The sequence below is a fragment of the Schistocerca gregaria genome, chromosome 8 (assembly GCF_023897955.1).
Source record: "Schistocerca gregaria isolate iqSchGreg1 chromosome 8, iqSchGreg1.2, whole genome shotgun sequence".
Taxonomy (NCBI): Eukaryota; Metazoa; Arthropoda; class Insecta; order Orthoptera; family Acrididae; genus Schistocerca; species Schistocerca gregaria.
In genome coordinates, this window is record NC_064927.1 from 493,877,447 (window position 1) to 493,895,037 (window position 17,591).

At 45.7% G+C, this 17,591-nt stretch overlaps 2 protein-coding genes and 1 non-coding gene across 7 annotated transcripts in view; 1 reads left to right on the forward strand and 2 right to left on the reverse strand.

Annotated features, from left to right (window-relative positions):
- LOC126284460 (trichoplein keratin filament-binding protein) overlaps nt 1–17,591 on the reverse strand; it is a 713,651-nt gene that overhangs the window by 621,221 nt on the left and 74,839 nt on the right. The gene's annotated exons all lie outside the window — the stretch shown is intronic.
- The window catches only part of LOC126284459 (serine/arginine repetitive matrix protein 1), a 177,076-nt gene that overhangs the window by 116,643 nt on the left and 42,842 nt on the right, over nt 1–17,591 (forward strand). The gene's annotated exons all lie outside the window — the stretch shown is intronic.
- Trnai-aau (transfer RNA isoleucine (anticodon AAU)) lies at nt 10,290–10,362 on the reverse strand. The gene has a single exon. It is a non-coding gene; the product is annotated as a tRNA-Ile (tRNA).

The following is a 17,591-nucleotide window of genomic DNA, read 5'->3' on the forward strand; positions in this document are numbered from 1 at the left end:
GCAGCAGCAATCCACGCTTCCGGTCTGGTATGGAATGACTGCTGCACACATGATAGCATTTTAGCGGAGAGGTCCGCGAAGGCTGCAATAGTGGAACATGTCACTGCATATTATCGGGTGTAGTTGGTATCTCCTTGTACACAGCGTCTTTCAGCTTTCCCCACAGAAAAAAAGTCTACAGGCGTCAAATCTATGGAACAGGCCTCTGTGTCCAATCCAACGATTTGTAAACAGTTCGTGCAGACATGCTGTAGTTCTTTGTACATTATGGGCTGCACAGCTATCATGTTGGTACCACAGATTCCTCCTGGTCTGCAGAGGAACGTCTTCTAGCATCCGTGGCAGATGGTTTCTTAGGAGGCTGTGATACCTTTGTGCGTTCACGGTGTTCCCTCTATAAAAAACGGGCCTGTGAGCTGACGATTCAATATCCCATACCACACGTTTACACTCATGGACACTGATGTTCCACCTGACGAATCCAACATGGATTGTCGACAGACCTGTAGTGTATGTTTCAGTGGTTTACATGGCCGTGATTGGTAAATGTGGCTTCAGCATAAACAGTACACGAGTCACATGTGGAGTACCCTGTCTTAATGCCCATCTACGGAAGTTAACACGTTTCTCACAATCGTTTCCATGCAGCTCTTGATGGAGAGAGATGTGATGGGGACGGAACCTAAGTTGATAGAGAATGCGTAGGACACTTGGCTGACTCGTGCCACTTCCTCGTGCGATTGCGCACGAGCTAACTTGCGAATCAACTGCAATAGCAGCAAGAACATTAATTTTCCCCTCTTTTGTTGTCACTTGTTTCCTTCTGTTATGTTGTCTAGGTGTTAAGCTACCACTTTCACGTAAATGGTTGATAAATAACTGCCGAGATGGTTGGAGTCTATGAGGATGTCTTGCCGCATCCACCGTACAGGAACAAACTGCATCTTTCCAACACTCTGCATACACCACGAGCATGTCGGCTTTTTATGAATTGGTACATCCCAGCGACCACTTATACGACCTAGTGCTTGGACTGTCACACACTGACTAGCAAGTCGCAATGCACCCAAGAATACACAAGTACATTAAGCAAATGTAACAACATCGTGCCTAGCAGCTACACACGTCGAATGCCACAAACAAGTGTCGGTGTGGAAACTTTTAAAACACCATATCTCAAACGATTTGCACTAGAATCCTGCAACAAGCATTATTAACATTCTAATTTACCCTACTTTCAGTTCGCTAATGTCAGTAGGCAATGTTTCGTATAAAAAAATTGTGGATTTGCACAAAATATACACTTTCTAATTATTACTACCGTCTGTTTACTGGCTAACAGTACGAGTCCCTGACTACCAATCCAGTATGTGAAAATCGCACATGAGTAACACTTTCCATTTCTGCGATATTTGTGGTGCAAGTAATTAGGTGATTCACCCTGTTTATGCTCTCATTGTAAATTCCCGCAACGAATTATTTAACAACAAACACGCTGTTGCAGAGATGATAAATGGTAAACAAGTAGCACTATAAACAAATAAATTCTTGGTAAAGCACCAGTACACAGCTTGATTCTGAGACGACGTAGCACATGATGGGCCGTCAAATGCGAACAACACACCATAACGGGGCCTTGAAATGGTTCCATTGAAAAGTAATCAGCACACGTGTTAAGTCTTTTATCCCCTGGGAGACGAGACGACCAATCAGTGTTTCCCAGAACGCAGTCGGCAGCTGCCGGATTCACAACGGCACCCACTCTTGCACTTCCTTGTACAACCGAAACTAATGTCATAATATGTGTTTTTCACGTCACCAAAGATCTGAGACCCACTCGGTGAAAGATCCGGGCTGATGGTGCCGGGAGGATGGTGGAGTGTTTCCCAACCAAACTGTTCAAGTGCAGCCTTCGTCCTATCGGTAGTGTGGGAGCAGGGGTTAGCGGCCAACGGCGTTCTATGAAACACGAATTGATCGTCTCATCTACCAGCGGGATAAATATCTTAACACGTTTGGTGACTTCTTTTGAATGGAACCATTCCACGGTCCTGTTGTGACATGTGTTAGGTTTTCATTTGACGGCCCCTCTTAAACTATGACGTTACAGAACGTAGTTATGGACATGTAACGTCTGTGTGACAGAATGTTTGTTGTCAAACAATTCGTTGCGGGAATTCACAATAAAACCATATATAGTCTTGTAAATTTACATATATACAATAGTACGTATGGAAAAAGACATAAAAATGTGAAAAATTCGCAGAACTATGGAAATTTGTAGAAAATGTGGAAAAATAGATAAAGTTGTAGAAAATATGGAAAAATAGACTAAATGCTGAAAAAAAGAGAGTACATACATATCTGACTGGGTGTGGTCTCTCCTGATGCCTCGAATGACAAAAATCGTGTAATATTAAATTTTTTATTAACAAACATTTACATCCTCGTCCTCTCCCTACATCTCGACTGGTGTGACTTAACGTAATTACAATAAAATTAATTTGTTGTCACAAATAGGCAAGACCGATCCTCTGCCTGTGGAGTACAGCTCAAGAATAAAGTTACCTGCTCAAATGTTCTAGTTATAAAAGCACGAGTGGCGAGGTGGAGGGCTTGGTTGTGGCTTCACCGGTCCGGAGGGGGAGGCGAGGTGTTTCTAGCCATTTAAATTGTTTACTATTGGCTGAGAGATGGTAGGGGTCGCCAATCAATTTTATACAACACAAGGCCATGTGACCGATATCTAGTTGCCTAAGGTGCGTGGATAGGACGAGAGTTCCCCTGGATGACCTTGAACAATTTCTGGTGGTTCCCCAGAGGGAAGTGAATAGGGGTGACCTTGAATACAGCTAGCGCTATTGGGTAACGTAACAGACACTGGTATCCCACTTTCCATTACCTATTCTATAGGTGTCTGTGCACTTCTATAAGTCCTTTGTCGGTTCATTTTATGTAATTTAATGTCTATAAAAGGATCGTAATCAAGACGGATCTGCAGCAATGACTGTCGCATTCAATTTTCACAGCAATTTTTAGACTAAAGTTTTGTTGCTGGCGCAATTCTGGATGTAACTAAAATAGTTTATCTAATTTTAAATGACAAGAAAGAGCAATTCATGGTTGTTCCTCTACTGGACGCAAAAACTGCAGTGAAGGTAACTTGCTTCATGCTGCCAAAATTTCTGGTAAAAACGAAAGACAAAAACTGCGGGCATTTAATGAAACCTGCTATCCTAGAAAGACAAAAACTGCGGGAATTTAATGAAACCTGCTATCCTATTGTGAAAGCGTTGAGGAGCATTGAAATATGTTTGGTAGCACCGTGCCTACTAACCCATCGACTGCAAAGACAGATGAATTAAAAACATGCCGTTCTGAGCTTTCGACCAGTAAGTGTCGATATCAACATTGCCGCCGCCCCCTCCCCCCGCTCTCTCTCTCTCTCTCTCTCTCTCTCTCTCTCTCTCTCTCTCTCTCTCTCTCTCTGTGTGTGTGTGTGTGTGTGTGTGTGTGTGTGTGTGTGTGTGTGTGTGTGTGTTTGTGTGTGTGTTTGTGTGTGTGTGTGTGCGTGCTCCGGACTGAAGATGGCAACGACGACAATAGGGTGATTCAGAAATCTCCACAGTGCAAGCTGAAGAAACTATCTCGAAGAGTAACTTCAAAATAGCTACAAAGTTCGTAATTCAGGTGCTAGTGCTGTAGATCCATGCAGCTGAGGCTAACGGGAAAAAGTGAATACCGAACGTGACGTCCTCCGTAGAAAACCATCATCTTCAAGCCAAGACGTCACGGGGCAATATGCCTGACTTGGTACACGTCTAACGTGTGTGGGGTGTAAGGCGCAGAGCGCAGGCTTATTTTGGAAGGGGAGGAATGCGATGGCGCACTAGGAAGTGCAGCCAAGGAAACAGCTACTGGACTCATGACTTATCTCTATAAGCCTGTCACCGGTGAGAGTACACAACTAGCTGCCCGCACCATGGTGGTCGGTTCAAGGTCCAGAAGAGTATGCTGGAAACTCTGGCTATCTCTAGGACAACAGCACAAAAACGGGAAAACCCTGCTGAGAGTTTAACGTCCAGCTTACTCTGAACCATAACAAATCATCAGCAACATGAACTAGATAGGAGTCACAGCGTCGCCCGATATATTTCTTATCTGAGGTAAGCAAACTGCGGAACACGTAAGTGAGGAACGGCTAACGCGGAACTGATCGCTGTTAAGGACATATAGTGAGAAGATTATAGTTTAGCGTCTTCTCGACAATGAATTATAAAAGCAGCAAGCTGTAAAATAGGAAAAGGTTGGGGAAGGAAATAGGCCGTGTATTTTTTCGAAGAAAGCATCCTGCGGTATCAAGTTATTTAGGAACTCTACGAAAAACCCACATTTGGAGGGGTGGACGGGATTTAAACCCCGCTCCGTCCAAAAATGGAATCGGTACCCTCAACTGCAGTTTACAAGTTAACGTTCTACCCACTGTCACAGTTCACAGCCTTGACCACTTGACGCATCTGTTTCCTTTTCAAATTGCGCTCAGTGAATATCGTAAGAAATTTTCTACGTCCAAAAACACTATCCACATCTTTAAAAAAAAATCTGTTAACTAGCAACCGTTGTTTACGGGAATTGAAGTTTTACAGAGGATATTCAAAGTTGTAACTAACCCCTCGAAAAAATTAAGTTAGCTCAATTTTTTCTCTGCAGATACATGGCAGCAGTCCATGTACCCACTGAAATCTCGGTGCTACAGTACCGTGGCAAGCCAGTAGAGGAACCAAAGGAAAATTGCGCAGCTCACTGGCTCTAGTAGCGGCGTGCTACTGTACTATGGCGCGCCGACTTTAATGTGTACCGGGACTGCAGGCGCGTACCGACAAAAAGAGAAAGAAAGAAAGAAAGAGAGAGAGAGAGAGAGAGAGAGAGAGAGAGAGCGCTCTAACTTTACTTTTTCGAAGTGATAATTATAACTGCATGACTACTTCTTGTAAAAACAGAGCAGTGAAAACTGAAATGACTGTATGGCGTTATTGGCCAGCAGACCCCGTCTGGGGTTCTTCGGCCGCCTGGTGCAAGTAATTCTATCTGACGCCACTTCGGTGACTGGTGTGTCAATGAAGGTCGTGTGAAATGATTAGGTCAACAGAAACACCCAGTCCCCGAAAGAATACAATCTCGAATAAGGCAGAAGTCGAACCTCTGACTCCGCGAACAAGAGGCAGCGACACTAACAGCAGTAAGAACTTGGGTCAAGAAGTTACAGCACTATTAGGCACTGCAGCCAGGGAAACAGCTACTGGTCGGCGATTGCTGCGCAAACACACGTCTCCACGTACGCGTACACCATAATTACTCTACCATGCAAACACTTGGTGTGACACTCGTCTGGTATGAGATGCTCCCCGGGGGTCCACTGGAGGCTGAATGGCACAGTAACCATGTGTTCGGTGTGGGGCGGCCGTGGGGTGGGTGGACTGCTGTGCCATGTTGTGGGGTTGTGAACCACTGAGGTCTACAGTGGGACGAAGCCTCTCCATCGTTTCTAGGTCCCCCGTTTAATACATACATACTTACATACATACACACACATACTTACATACAGACACACACATACTTACATGCATTACCAGGTACTAGCAACGATATTAATCTTTCCAGTAGGTGTCCATTATCTGGTCGCTAACTTTGATCTCGAATTTTGACAGGAAACATTCTCTAAATTGAGATGTCCGACCAAGCCTCATGGCACAGTGCGGATATAAAGCTGTGACTGCCGATAACTGTGTCTTTGATCTGAGCCACGCTCAGATAACTCACCCAGTAATGTGTTGTCTATGAATGGTAAAGACCCACGTTAGAGTCCTGATACACATCAGTATAGACATCGTTGGAATGAAAGATTAATTCTGGAAACAGTACCTTCTTACCTAACTAATGGAATGTGTTTGCATTTCTAACTTGAACGTACAAAACTAATGCCTAACGGTAATGGAACCCGGATCCCTGTCATTCGCGTGCAGTGCGTCATCAGTTGCGCATTCGCATACGCAGTTCGGACTTCGTGCGCCGTTGTTTAGGAATAGTTATTCCTATGGGGCCATGGGGTCATCGGTCCCTAGTCTTACACGCTACTTAATTAAACTTACGCTAAGGACAACACAGATAGACCCATGCCCGAGGTAGGACTCGAACCTCCGACGGGGAGAGCCGAACGGACCGTGACAAGGCGCCCTAGAGAGCGCGGCTACCCCGCGCCGCGATTATCCATTATTCTCACGTCTATTACAATGAGATAATTATTAAGCTCTCAATATAATCCTTAAATTTGATACTTTCTGTACCAAAATATGGCTTAGTTTGTTCCTAGACGTGCAGTACTATACCCTGAAATATGAGTTTCTTGCTGCTGTTGCCGGCCGAAGTGGCCGAGCGGTTCTAGGCGCTGCAGTCTGGAACCGCACGACCGCTACGGTCGCAGGTTTGAATCCTGCCTCGGGCATGGATGTGTGTGATGTCCTTAGGCTAGTTAGGTTTAAGTAGTTCTAAGTTCTAGGGGACTGATGACCTCACAAGTCAAGTCCCATGGTGACAGAGCCATTTGAATCATTTTGCTGCTGTTGGCAGTAATGCAACAGTTGTGCTCGATTCCTCATATTCTTGATACAGCAATTATAAAGCCGTTGTTGTGCTGTATTTACTGGTACTACTGCACCAGAGAGTATAGACTACGCTAGATTTTAAAATTGTTAGTTGTACAGGGTGGTCAAAAAGTCAGTACAAATTTGAAAACTTAATAAACGACGGAATAATGTAGATAGAGAGCTAAAAATTGACACACATGCTTGGAATGACATGGGGACCTCAGTCCGTGCGATTATTGGCTTTGGGGTTACCTGAAGTCGCAAGTGTATCTTGATCGACCGACATCTCTAGGGATGCTGAAAGACAACATCCGACGCCACTGCCTCACCATAACTCCCGACATGTTTTACAGTGCTGTTCACATCATTATTCTTCGACTACCGCTATTGTTGAGGAATGATAGTGGACATATTGAGCACATCCTGTAAAGAACATCATCTTTGCTTTGTCTTACTTTGTTACGCTAATTATTGCTATTCTGATCAGATGAAGCGCCATCTGTAGGACATTTTTTGAACGTTTGTGTGTTTTTTTTTTTGTTAATAAAACCCCATGTCATTCCAAGCATGTGTGTCAATTTGTATCTCTCTATCTACATTATTCCGTGATTTATTCAGTTTTCAAATTTATACTGACTTTTTGATCACCCGGTATATCATATTCTAGTCGCGGATACACGTGGACTTATTCAAGTATTAGTTGGAAAAAAAATTCAAATGTTAATCGTCCTGAATCTGTTTTATCGATAAGTACTGGTAACATTCTGGCATATTTATAATGTAGAATGAAACGCTTCATATAGGTCTCTAGATATTGACTGTGTCAGCATGGTAGATCGGATAGCCTTTAAGTGCATTTCAGGTGGTTGTCTACACCCAACTGGGAAAATACCTGTGTGGTTTTCGTCTCAGAAACACAACCATGAGCAGCTGAATATACAACTGCTACCTCTTGATCACCTTTAGGATAAACTGAAAATGTGGCGACAAGAAGGCCGTCCGATGAAATGAATAAGCTCATCTGGCGAAAAATTAGTCACCCCCAAGATACATGGCGCTAATACCGCGTAACACCAACTCTGTCCCTGATGAAGGCCTCAAATTCATCGAGGATGTGAGTAAAAAGAAAATGTTTTTAAGTATGCTGTATCCTGCTGGAGACACTGATGGTTAGATCCTGTAGAATTACCAAACTGCGCGACTATTGACTGCTACGTTTCAGCCGCTGTTCCAACAAGTCCTAGGCGCTCCGAAGTGACCTGTGTGCTCTTAAGTGGGTGACTAACATTTTGTCCCGCGATCTTACAGTAATGCCAAGTGCAGGGTGAATGGCTGCTCGTCAAGTTGCAGTACCCAGGAAAGTCGGGAATCACGCCAAAGACAAAGATGTTTTCAGCCTGGTCTCAGCGACATTTCCATATCCCCCCCCCCTGTTTTTCGCAGATGCGAGAGGGGTGGGGTGTACCATGAGGAGGGGGATTACCCTGCCACGATTAGAGGGAAATAGAATGAACGGAATTTCCGTGTGGTTCCAACTGAGGCTCGCCTTGCTTTATTCCAGCGTCACTGTCGATAATATCTGGGTTCAAAGACCCGGAAAACTACAATAGCCGGCGTAGCCCAAAACACGTACGGAAAGAAAAGCGTATAGAGCGAGACTCTTCTGGACCGCGCAGCCCCATCCTCTGACGCTCTGACGGAGCCCCCTGGGCCGCGCAACGCCGGCAGCTGGCCAGCATTGTGGCGGCGGCATTCCGGCCCAGCTTCCCAGCCTCATTGATCTGTTTCACCACCCGCCGAGGCGCAAGCCGCGCCAACTATTACGACCACAAAGCCGACCCACTTCGCAGCAGCTAAAAGTGAAGGGCATCTTCGATTAAAGGAGAACACCGATCGTTAACAGGGGCATTCCTTTGCTCCGAGTTGGACTTAGTAAAATATCGATTGGTGCTTAAAAACCGATGTAAATCGGGGTAGAAACACAAAATAATGATAGTCATGTTTAAACTCGGATTTAAACTATAGTTAACGGAAACTTTATTTCCGTCGGTAGCTCGGAAACAAGAGTAGAATGCAGTAGAATCAGTACAAATCAGGAGATGCTGCGGGAACGCGATTGGAAACGGGACACTTATAGTAGCGGGTATGTTTTGCTATTTGGGCAGCAAAAGAACTGATGATGGCCGAAGTAGAGAGGATATAAAATGTAGATTGGCAATGGCGAGAAAGGCTTGTCCGAAGAAGAGAAATTTGTTAACATCAAATCTCGAATTAAGTGTCAGCAATTCTTCTCTGAAAGAGTGTAGCCATGTATGGAAGTCAAAGATGGACGATACACAGTTTACATAAGAAGAGCATAGAAGCTTTTGAAATGTGGTGTTACAGAAGAACTTTAAAGGTCAGGTGGGTAGATCACGTAACTAATGAGGAGGTACTGAAGAGAATTGGGGAGAAAAGCAATTTGTGGCACAAACTGAGTAAAAGAACGGATCAGTTGATAACACTCTGAGACATCAAGGGATCACCAGTTTAGTGACGGAGGGAAGTGTGTGGTTCGTGGAAGGAGTTCAAGAGATGAATACAGTAAGCAGATTCCGAAGGGTGAAGGTTGCAGTAGTTATTTGGAGATGAAGCGGCTCGCACAAGATAGAGTAGCTTGGAGGGCTGCATCAAACCAGTCGTCGGACTAAAGACAACAACAACAACAACAACAACAACAACAGCGACGACGACGACTACTAAGCAGGAGCAGAGGGTACGCTCCCACAGGCCACTCGAAGAATATGGTGGACAGTCTTTATCCCAGTACCACTACACAGTTCCGTGTGGCAGCTTCCGACACACATGCGGACATTTCCCGTGTCCAAGTCTTATTATCTGTGTCATACCATCGACGGTAACTCAAAACTTTAAAGGATCGCACTTAAATCTCACCTGGTGGTATCTTCATTGAGGGCACCTCTCTCCACCACCCTGTATTCAGATCACATGAGAGATTATTACTTGAACGAAATGGATCAAGCCAGGAAATCTCACAATTAGACATCGTGAACACTGAGCTCCTGATTGCCCAAAATTTGGTTGTACTGTTTTTACAAGAGAACTTTTCTGGTGGGCGTATGCGAAGTGTGAGAGAAACTGTGAGGGGTCTGATTCCACAGTATCAGTAACAATGCGCATGATTTGATGTGTTGCACAGCCATTAAATTTACGTCGACACTGTTTAGCCTAACCCGTACTCATCGCCGGAATGGAAAACAGTAAAGGCAAAAGATGCAGGGAGGATATAGAGGAATACACTGTGATTTCACATTTCTTAATCACAACATTATTTGTCATTCTGAATTTGTCACTAATTCACTGAAAGTGAACGCTCTACACGGTGTATCAAGATATTGAAGACGTCTGTCGTGGCATTTGCGCATCTGCTAGGAATCAGATAATGTGCTCCTCCACTTTCACAAAATAATGTGATGGCAAAATTATGAATTTTTAATTTGTACCCTACACTGCAGATAAATAAGTTCTACAGGAAACAAAAACAGCGATTTTCGTAACAGCTCTGTGTCTAGAAATCAAGTACTGGTCGATGTCACGTGATTACTATTCCGTTCTGCCTTTAAAAAAGAGGAAAAGTTGAAAATTTGTGCCGGACTGAGATTCGAACCCAGGTGTCGTGCTTATTAGACACATGCGCTGACCACTGCGCCATCCGGACACTGGCCGTCACAACTGCACGGACTGTGTGTGTGTGTGTGTGTGTGTGTGTGTGTGTGTGCGTGTGTGTGTGCGTGTGTGTGTGCGTGTGTGTGTGCGTGTGTGTGTGCGTGTGTGTGTGCGTGTGTGTGTGCGTGTGTGTGTGCGTGTGCGTGTGTGTGTGCGCGCGTGCGTGTGCGTTTGAGGTTTACGGGCGCTAAACAGCGTGGTCATCAGCGCCCAAACGCATAAAAACAGGAACACATGCAGTGAAGGGAGTAAGACGAACAGCGAACAAGGAGAACAGCTAAAGGACACAGACCTGACGCAGTTTCAAATCCTCACATACACAGGCCAAACAAGAGGAGAAGGGACACACTAAAAAAGGAAAGGAAACACAAGGAAAGGAGAACAGAAATCGAAGGGAAACAAGGAGTTAATCGTGACTGACGGACCTCTTACCTAAAACCTGGGTGAGCCAGTCATCCAGCAGCACATTAAAACCCTCTCCCTAAAATACGAGGCAACAAATTGGACAGGACACAAAACCGTAAGACCTTAACCACAGTCGTTGCGTCGTCTTGCAAAATAGAGGGCAAATCCGGTGGCAAAGAAACCACCGCCCTCTGGTCAGAGAATAAAAGACAGTCAAGTAAAACGTGGCGGACAGTAATCTGGAAGCCACAAGCACTGCAGATTGGGGGGTCCTCCCACCGGAGTAAAAAACCATGCGTTCAGGGACTGTGCCCGATGCGGAGGCGAATCAGGAGAACCTCATCCCGCCTGCATAACCGGTAGGACGTACGCCATGGACGCGTGGTGGCCTTTACCAGACGCAGCTTATTTTCACCGACCGCCAGCCACTCCTCTTCCCACTGAAGCATAACACTAAAACGCAAAAGGGAGGTAACAGCATGGAGGGGGACGGCACATTCAACAACGTGAGGGAGGGAACATGCATCTTTGGCAGCCACATCCGCCAGTTCGTTTCCCCTAATACCCACGTGCCCCGGCACCCAGCAGAAGGAAACCTCCTTCCCCTGCCGTTGCAGGTGGAGTAGGGCATCATGGATGTTCTGGACGACCGTATCCGCTAGGTACAAGTGTTGCATGGTCTGAAGGGCACTCAGGGAGTCAGAACAGATGAGGAACTTAAGACTGGGAACACATCTCATCTCCTCCTATGCCCGCAAGATTGCAAACAATTCGATATCAAAGATGGTAAACGCCGCAGGAAGCCATAACTAGACGACTCGATCAGGGAAAAACAACAGCACAACCAACAGAGTCCCCCTGTTTAGAGCCATCCGTAAACACAGGTACATGGTCCGGATGCTGGTGTAAAATATCGTAAAATAAGGAGGTAAAAACAAACGCAGGAGTGCAGCTCCTCCGGTTCTGCGACAAGTCTAGAAGGATGCTGGGCCTCTGGAGCAACCAGGGAGACAGGCGAGTAAAACCTTGTCGTTGGGGGGCCACACGCTCCACACCAAGGGACTCAAGCAAATGCTTGGCACGAATCTCAAATGGTCTCGTTGCCTTGGGACGACTGAAAAAAAGAGACGTTCCATAGGCGGTCGGGCAACGGTAGGGTACGCAGGGGAGGTAGGACAGGCAAGGAAATGACACACCCGTCGCACGATGAGGAGTTTCCGCCGGATGGCGAGCGGCGGTTCCCCCGCCTCAGCACACAGGCTGGGGATGGGAATGGTACGGAAGGCACCAGTGGCCAGCCTGATACCTTCATGGTGTACTGCGTCAAGGATCTTCAGATACGAAGGCCTTGCTGACCCATACACGGTGCAAGCATAGTCAAGACGCGATCGGACGAAAGCCCTATAAAACTGCAGCAGACGCGCCCGATCTGCTCCCCAGGACCGATGGCTCAGACACTTCAAAATATTCAGTGCCTTCTGGGCCCGCACCTTGAGGTCTTTAAGGTGAGGTAACCACGACAACTTGGAATCGAAAGTGAGGCCCAGGAACCTCACAGTGTCTCTAAAAGGAAGAACGGTGTCCCTCAGACGCAATTCAGGGGAGGTAAAAAGACGCCGAGAACGATTAAAATGAACACACACAGATTTGTCTGCAAAAAAGGTGAAACCCGTCTTTGCAGTCCATGCCTCTAAGCGCTTTATCGTAAGCTGCAACTGCCGACTAGCAGTGACAAGACTGGAGGAAGAACAGAAAACAGCAAAATCGTCTACAAACAAGGAGCATTGGGCAGGACTCCGGATAGTGGACGTGATACTGTTAATAGCGACGGCAAAGAGGGTGACACTTAAAACGCTGCCCTGAGGAACGCCATTCTCCTGCACGTACAAATCAGATAGCACATTACCAACCCGATACCGAAAGAGGCGGTGAGAAAGAAGGGACCGAATGAAGATGGGGAGACGGCCACGAAAGCCCCAATCATGGAGTTGATTGAAAATATGGCGGCGCCAAGTAGTGTCATACGCCTTATTAATGTCAAAGAAGACACCTAGACAATGCCGGTTACGTAGGAAGGCCTGCTGGATGGCGGCCTCAAGCAGGGTCAAGTTGTCTATAGTGGAACGACATCTCCGAAAGCCACACTGAGAGGGGCTAAGGAGCTGCCTGGTCTCGAGCAGCCAAACCAAGCGACGGTTGACCATGCGTTTCAACGTCTTCCCAACACAGCTCGTCAAAGCAATACTTCGATAACTACTGGGGTGCGTTCGGTCCTTCCCTGGTTTGAGGAGGAGAATCAAAATCGCCTCCCTCCACGAGTCAGGGTACGTGCCGGATAACCATATCATATTAAAACAGTTCAGGAGAACTTCCTTGGATGGCAGCAACAAGTGCCGCAGCATGCTGTACCGGATTTGATCATGACAAGGCGCAGTATCATGAGCCACAGACCGCGCCGAATCCAGTTCCCACATTGTGAAGGAGCAATTGTAGGGTTCAGAATTTAGAGGCCGGAAGTCCAAGTGACCCCTCTCGATGGCAGTGCGGTAGCGGCAGAAATCTGGATAACAGTTAATAGTGGCGGTAGAGTCTGCAAAATGCATGGCCAGTGTCTGGGCAATGTCTCTCGGCGCCGTGAGGAGACATCCCTGATGCAGTGGAGATCTGCTCTGGCGGCTCCACAGTTGCAGGAGGCTGGACTGGAACACTAGCAGGTACTGCCTGCGCAGAGCTGTCAGCTGAGGTTGAGTTACTTTCTTCACGTTTGACAACAATTGGTTCCGGCATATTGTCTGCTACAGTTATAATCGCAGAAATATCGAGGAGCACCACAAGACTCAAGTGCACGGACTACCCTAGTACGATTCGTCAGGCCCAAATTCTCAAGTTACCCACACACTGTTGATGCAGACATCGTTGCCCATTATCCTCATTACTCGTGGCATTTCGCCGATTCTCGTAAGAGTTCGACCTTTGTGTGCATCATTGGTCGTTACCGCCTTAATTACATATGTGCTCTGTATTCTTTTGGATGTGCCCGAAAGAACATATACCATTTTGATCCTGCAGCCACTATGAATCAAGACACAAAGGAATTAATGACAATTGCTGCCATGTCCGTAAGAACAAACAGCACGCATTCATATCACTGATTCGCCTCGATGGGCAAAGGATCCGCCTTCTTTAGTGCGGATGTACAAACACGACCGACCTTCAGCGGGTATCTCAGAGTAGCGAGCATGGAGGAATGGTCAGCGACTGTGGACAGGTGGCGCTAGGAGTGTGGGTCGACCGAAAGGCGTGCCGGGATAGTCCGCGAACTTGCTATAAACACACGGTCCGGGTGGCACAGTGGTTGACGCAATTGCCTAGTAAGCACAAATCTCGGGTTCGAGTCCCGGTCCGGTGCACGATTTCACTCGTCACCGCTGATTCCCAATCCCAAAGCAGCTGACATCAACGGTCCTTTTCCTTTCTCCACCTCCATCTTCAATTTACATAGCAATGTATCGCGACTTCGGATTCCGCGTGAAGTCAGTTCTTTCGGACGTACACTTTCCCTAGAAACTGTACGCCGCATATTGTCAGCATACACGCCAGGGTGGTCGTTCCCTCAAGAAAAGAACTTGGCCGTTAATTATTGGCTAACCTGTTCGCCAAACAACATCACAAGATGAATTTCAGTCTGCAAATTATTTGTATATTCTGAACGTGACGACTCCACACGCATCAAAAAGTCACACTGTGTATATGCCTCATGCTCACTATCTCCTCTTTCGAGAACTTTTATTGACTATCTGATTTACTGCTTGCCTTTCTTCACCAAACTAGGAATTATTTATTTCACTGTGACAAATCCAGCTTATGAATAATCAGTTTTGTCTTTTCGCGAGGTAGTTAACTTTAGCGCCGAATGACAAACTCGCGTTAGTTTTTCGCGGCATTGCGATGCAACAGTATTACACATGTGGAAGCCAAGGGGCAATTACACCCCACCTTGAAAGAATCGCGCCTTTCTTATGGTGTCGCACACCCTGGGGCGTGGACTGCACGCTATCGGACACTACTGTAAAACCTGGGATGTTTCATCTTTGCTTACAAATTCTAAAGCGTACTGCACATAAATGAATAGCATTTATAGCTTTAACTCATATAAAACCACCACTTAATTATTGAATATCTACGTGACAGTAATAAAAGAATGAGTAAAATAATATTCTTCTGTAAGGGAGATTGTGTCCTAGCCTGAGGACCTGCTGTGCTATTTGTCTGGGAATGTATACGTTGGGTCAGTGAGATACAGAAATACGAGAAGACCGAGTAAGAAACCTTTACCACTTTATTCCATAAAACAATTCATAGTGAGGTGCACGCTACGCTGACCCATCATCACTATGTCTGTCACCCTAGCACGGGATAATCACGGACTTATGGCGACTCGATTGTGAGCCGAGAAAGACGCTATTCCGCGTTCGAAACACGCAAGCTGAAAACAGCTTTAACTGCGTACAAGCGGCCAGCGACTCGACCGTGTGTGTGGCGGCGTGCACTGGCAACACCAGCAGTTTGTCAGCATTCCGAGATAGCAGCAGCTCGCGTGCGTGAACACACGAAAGAAAGGGAAACTGTTAAAACTGAGGATAATATGGTACAGTTTAAGACAGACTAAAGAGTTCGACGTAAATATAATTGAACTAGAAAGCAAGCCTCAAAGAAAATGAAGAATGGAGAAACCGCTTGTCCTAAAGGCATCCTTCAAGAGAATGCTCCGTATCCAAAAATAGAGAGTTTGGCCGAGATAGTAATTAGTATCTGACAACATTGGATGAAGTATTGAAGGAAAAGTAATTAGCCTATTTAACACCAACATACAAAAATGTGAGCCGTGACAATGTGTAATAATTATAGAGGTATTAGTGTAATTTCAGTTACTGGAAGGCTATATGGATGGTACGTAAGAGAAAGAACACATTTAGGAATAGATACTGAGGAGGAACAGTGCAGTTCCCATGTAAGCAGGCAATGTATTAATAACATCTTCGTGATAAAACACGTGGTAGGGACGAGGGATAAGGTGGCACAGAGAGATGTACCTAATATTTTTACTGCTTTATAGAAACAGGGTGGTTACGTAGGTCTGTGTCACACTATAAAACTTTACGTCCCGAGTTTAACGCGCGGTTGTTCTCTCACTTGCCGATTCTTTTACGTCTGACACAGATTTACACATGTGAATAAATGCACAGTGGTTCGGAGTCCATGTCGAACCACAGGTCCCCCATAAGCGTCTGAAGGTCCTAGGAAGGCAGAGCAATGGCATACCACTTTCATTAGGACCATGCTGCTTGGAGCACTGTGGTGTTCAAAACCAACCAGGACAGTTTTTACCGCAGAAGGCTTATGGTAACATCCCTATTGCAAATTTATGTAAGATACGATTAATATGTGGCGTGACTAGAAACTACGTATCAGTAGTATCAAAACTTATATCAAGGTATGAAAGCGAGCTTGAAGCTGGGAGACAATCTGTCTGCAACAATGAGAATATGCCAGCGATTGCACCAAGGCAGCTATTTTATCTCCAACTCTTTGTTCGATTCACTTTAACGAAATTCTAAAATAATGGTAAACGAAACGTGGAGGACTGGAGTTGAATATAGGAGATGACTTCTTATACGCATTCCTGTTACTGGTGGACTCAGCCACTGATGATTTTGATTTACCGTAGATTGTTGGGAGAGTTATCGAACACAAACGAAAAGGCGCAACCTAAAGCAAATTTCATAGAAACAAAATATCTAGCAGAAAAGCAGCAGAATGACGACAGTGATTCAAATGTCGCAACTATCCAGTTCTTGTGCGGAATGTGAGCAGTTAAGAGTGTTAATATGAGCGTGTAGTAGATTGGCATGATTAGGGAAAGACCCGCATATCACCTCCGAGCTCTGGGGAACTCTCTTCCCCAGTTAGCGACCCAGGCGGCAGCCACAGGGAGAGCACACGGGAGCGGCCACGAAACAATACGAGTGTGTTACACCGGTACAACTATGAAGGGGAAACAGAAACTAGCGTGATGTTCTTGCTCGATGCCTTACGGCTTTTGCCCACCACCCTGTACAGATTGCACCAGAAGCTGTGACTTGTGGGCCCATATCACGTTCCAGTCGCTTAAATATGAAGGCTTGAGGCGCCACATTATAAGTACAGCTGTGGGTGCAAGTTACTGCCAAATGACACGGTATAATGTTTATTTCAGTCTCTGCTTAGATGAAATGTTTACTGGTTATAACGGTTTCGATTCTGTTCATTATCAATAGCACATAATAATTTTTGGCCGATGGCTGCGTTAAAAAAAAACCTAGGAGTCAACATTTCGTCCCAGAGGAATTTCATGGAAACGTTGCCTCCTAGTATTTTTTACTGCAACCATTCGCCAAGAAATATTATTTATATGCTACTGATAACGACGAGAGTTGAAATATGGCCCATAAAGACGGCGAAAACTGACTATCTCTAGCTCACACATACTTACTCATTTCCAGTTCTTTATCAGTAATACCAATAATAGTGCGAAAATGTTATCACAGTCAATCGTTTTCACTTGCCGTGTTACGATACAAAGCTTTGCTTCTGGACTGATACAGTCCTGAAGTTAGACTGACCAACAAGACTGGTTCGAGAACATTTTCCCCCCGCAATTCGACGTATCATTTGGCTCCCCCGCCTCAAAAATAAGTTGGCTTTCTCTGGGAAGAGTTTGACTGAGAAACTGCACATGGCATGCACATAGGCAAAACCGGTTCGTCTGTCGACCAT